The sequence below is a fragment of the Palaemon carinicauda genome, chromosome 20 (assembly GCF_036898095.1).
Source record: "Palaemon carinicauda isolate YSFRI2023 chromosome 20, ASM3689809v2, whole genome shotgun sequence".
NCBI classification, from domain to species: Eukaryota; Metazoa; Arthropoda; class Malacostraca; order Decapoda; family Palaemonidae; genus Palaemon; species Palaemon carinicauda.
The window spans coordinates 114,831,934-114,836,887 of record NC_090744.1 but is presented as its reverse complement, the minus strand read 5'-3'; positions in this window follow the sequence as shown (position 1 = coordinate 114,836,887).

The window sequence follows — 4,954 nt, the reverse complement described above, 5'->3', positions numbered from 1 at the left end:
TAATGACCCATAAGCATTAAAACATTGTATAGTTATTGTTACCTTCACCGACAATTATACCAAAGAATTGGAAAGCCAGAAGGCATGCCAGTCAAAGTCAATCAACAGTGCCTCTTGAATACTAACTTCATCAAATTCTAAAGAAAAAAAAAATAATAATAATAATAATAATAATAATAATAATGATAATAATAATAATTGAAGCAATGGAGTATTCTTAGCTAAGAGTCAGTCGCCTTGTGCATTGTATATTGATCATCCACGAGTTTATTTATTTTATTTATATTCATTCATTTATTACAAATGTAGACCTAGCCCTACCTGGTCCACTAAAATGCTAATAAATAACTAATTTCTTAATGTGTTTTATTGTTGAATATATTTCTCGATAATTCAACTTGAAATTCATTGGTCATAAACTAACACAGTAAGAATATTACACTGATACACATTGTTATATTGATAGTAAAATCAACAATAGTATCATTGCATATTTCTGGGACTCACCACTCCTTGCGTCCGTCAGGTCTGGGCTAAATAAGGACACCAGCTTACCTGTAGCATCGGCCTCTGCATTTTAAATGAATAATAAATTCGATATCTCGGTGTTCAAATATTGCTTGAAGCACTTGGCAACCTAAAAACAGCCACTTATTACAAGGGTATACTGGCGTTGCAACTGGAAGGGTCACTGACTCTTGGTTTTTTCGAATTTCAGGAAATCGGCCTAGACCCTAGAGCGTGAATTCATTTTTTCCAATTTGGTTTTAGGAAGATGATAACTTCCTATTGTTGCCTTAGCATGAGCTTGTCTGTTATTTCGATTTAAGGAAATATATTTATATATTTCTATACCAGAATATATTTATCTCTTTATTTACGAGTGAAGAAAAGGTTGCAAATGACTGGGAATTTCCTTAGTCTAATGTCTTACGGCAAACCGACACAGTGAATCGGTGTACTTTGTCTTTTATTTCTATTTAAGGAAATATATTTATATATTTCTATCCCAGAATATATTTATCTGTTTATTTACGAGTGAAGAAAGGGTTACAAATGACTGGGAATTTCCTTAGTCTATTTTACGGCAAACCGACGCAATGAATAGGTGTATCTTATCTGCTATTTCTATTTAAGTAAATATATTTTTATATTTCTATCCAGGAATATATTAATCTGCTTATTTACGAGTGAAGAAAAGGTTAAAAATCACCGGGAATTTCCTTAGTCTAATGTTTTACGGCAAACCGAGGCCTTGAGTCCATCCCAGAGTTTCCTGTTTGATCTCATCCAAGCCATATGTGGTCGACTAAAACCTGCACCTCTGGTTCATTTATAATTCGTCAGTTACGAAGTGCGTGATGTGAATTACATATAAATCTGTATCTGCTTTAACTGGATTCGTCATCTACACATCAGACAGTTGCTTGAATATTCGTTAAACAATTGCTTTGTGTTCTTGGGAGCACAAACTCCTTGGGACAGAGAGCAGAGATATCTTCTTTTTCTTTTTTTTCTTGTATGAGTCAGTTGGTAAATGGTTCCGCCTAGAACGTGTAGCGGGTTCTCTTGAGAATTGAAGATGAGCACGTGTTATTATTATTATTATTACTACGCAGTACTCTAGAAGTTTTATTCCAGCTGTTACCAAGTTGTGGAATGATCTTCCTAATCGGGTTGTTGAATCAGTAGAACTTCAAAAGTTCAAAGTTGGAGCAAATGCTTTTTTGTTGACCAGACGGACATGAGTCTTTTTTATAGTTTATATATGACATTTTTGTTGTTGACGTTGTTAATAGTTTATATATGATATATCTGTTTTGACATTACTTTTTTTTAGAATGATTTATTGTTAATTTGTTCTCTTCAGTTATCTATTTCCTTATTTCCTTTCCTCACTGGGCTATTTTTCCCTATTGGAGCCCCTGGGCTTATAGCATCTTGCTTTTCCAATTAGGGTTGTAGCTTGGATAGTAATAATAATAATAATAATAATACTATCCAAGCTACAACCCTAGTTGGAAAAGCAAGATGCTATAAGCCCAGGGGCTCCAACAGGGAAAAATAGCCCAGTGAGGAAAGGAAATAAGGAAATAAATAAATGAAGAGAACAAATTAACAATAAATCATTCTACAAACAGTAACAACGTCAAAACAGACATTATTATTATTATTATTACTATCCAAGCTACAACCCTAGTTGGAAAAGCAAGATGCTATAAGCCCAGGGGCTCCAACAGGGAAAAATAGCCCAGTGAGGAAAGGAAATAAGGAAATAAATAAATGAAGAGAACAAATTAACAATAAATCATTCTAAAAACAGTAACAACGTCAAAACAGACATTATTATTATTATTATTACTATCCAAGCTACAACCCTAGTTGGAAAAGCAAGATGCTATAAGCCCAGGGGCTCCAACAGGGAAAAATAGCCCAGTGAGGAAAGGAAATAAGGAAATAAATAAATGAAGAGAACAAATTAACAATAAATCATTCTAAAAACAGTAACAACGTCAAAACAGACATGTCATATATAAACTATTAACAACATCAAAAACAAATATGTCATAAATAAACTATAAAAGACTCATGTGTGCTTTTTTCTCAAGTGTTGGGCACCAAAAAGTATATAAATTATTGTTTTTGAGTGACTAAAAATTAAAATCAAGATGTGTGATGTTGTAAATTGTTAAATTAGATGGGTTTGTTTATAGAAAAATGCAATTAAATGTGATTATACTGTAAATATTTTGATTGGAAAGAATATGTAATTTAACTTTTTAATAAAAAGATAAAAAAATAAGTGTTGGCCAGGCGTTGAAGGAAGTATTATAAACAGATTATAAAGGCTATTCGTTAGTAATATTTTTTATAAAACCAAATGTTCAATTTTATCGTACAGAATCAAACATTATAAAGTATTTATAACTTAAAGATACCAAAGATATGTATGCACACACACACACACACACACACACACACACACACACACACTGTTCAAGCAGTTGATTCTTTATTCTTCAGGCAATGATCACAGATCATGTTTATGTACATATGCAAGTCCTTTATGGTAGTGTAGTGTTCATCATGAATGTGAATAATAATAATAATAATAAAAAAAAACAACGAAGGAAGCAGTATAAGTGGATAAAGAGTGTTTGAAATATAAGGAAATATAATGATAAAAATAGCTACTTAAACCAGTTATCACTGGTGACAGAGTTTTGAGATGGTTTGTTCATGTTGGGAAAATACAGGGCAGAGATAAATTTTAAATGGTTTGTTTATGTTGGAAGGATAGAGGGAAGAAAGAAATTTTAGATGGTTTGTTCATGTTGGGAGAATACAGGGAAGAGAAAAATTTTAGATAGTTTGTTCATGTTGGGAGAATACAGGGAAGAGAAATTTTAGATGGTTTGTTCATGTTGGGAGGATACAGGGAAGAGAGAAATTTTAGATGGTTTGTTCATGTTGGGAGAATACAAAGAGAGAAATTTTAGATGGTTTGTTCATGTTGGGAGAGTAAAGGGAAGAGAGACATTTTAGATGGTTTGTTCATGTTGGGAGAATAAAGGGAAGAGAGAAATTTTAGATGGTTTTCTCATATTGGGAGAATACAGCGAAGAGAAAAAATTTAGATGATTTGTTCATGTTAAAATACAGGGAAGAGAAATTTTAGATGGTTTTTTCATGTAGGGAGAATACAGGGAAGAGAAAAATTTTAGACGGTTCGATCATGTTGGGAGAATACAGAGAAGAGAGAAAAACAGATAAAACGGATGCTAGAAATAGAGGTTAATGATATTCATAAAGCTGGAGAAATAGAGTTGAATGGTGTAGGTAATATTAGGGGCTGACGAGTCGTTTAAGAGCACTAGTAGCTAAAGGGCAAAATTAGCAACTTACTATGTAAGTCTCTCGAAATTATACCAGAAAATTGTATGTGTTTATAAATTCACACGCGCTTACAGTCTCTCTCTCTCTCTCTCTCTCTCTCTCTCTCTCTCTCTCTCTCTCTCTCTCTCTCTCTCTCAAAATATCAGAAAGAGCAAGCCGAGGTAGATTAATAGTGCCCAAAACTATACCAGGAAAACTAAGGAAGGCGCACAGGACATTAATCCACTACGCACCAGCATCGATAATGCAGCGACTATTTAATGCGCTTTACTTTCTCTCTCTCTCTCTCTCTCTCTCTCTCTCTCTCTCTCTCTCTCTCTCTCTCTCTCTCTCTCTCTCTCTCTCCTATAAATGTGTTGTTGCCAGCTCATCTAAGAAACATATCAGGAGTGAGCGTAGATGTGTTTAAGAATAAGCTCGATAAACACCTAAGATGCATCCCAGACCATGCAAGACTGGAAGATGCAAAATACACCGGAAGATGCATTAGCAACTCTCTGGTGGATATACGAGGTGCCTCACACTGAGGGACCTGGGGGAACCCAAACATAGAATAAGGCAATAAGGCTCTCTCTCTCTGGTGGATATACGAGGTGCCTCACACTGAGGGACCTGGGGGAACCCAAACATAGAATAAGGCAATAAGGCTCTCTCTCTCTGGTGGATATACGAGGTGCCTCACACTGAGGGACCTGGGGGAACCCAAACATAGAATAAGGCAATAAGGCTCTCTCTCTCTGGTGGATATACGAGGTGCCTCACACTGAGGGACCTGGGGGAACCCAAACATAGAATAAGGCAATAAGGCTCTCTCTCTCTCTCTCTCTCTCTCTCTCTGGTGGATATACGAGGTGCCTCACACTGAGGGACCTGGGGGAACCCAAACATAGAATAAGGCAATAAGGCTCTCTCTCTCTCTCTCTCTCTCTCTCTCTCTCTCTCTCTCTCTCTCTCTCTTTCCCAGACCATCCAAGACTGGAAGATGCAAAATACACCGGAAGATGCATTAGCAACTCTCTGGTGGATATACGAGGTGCCTCACACTGAGGGACCTGGG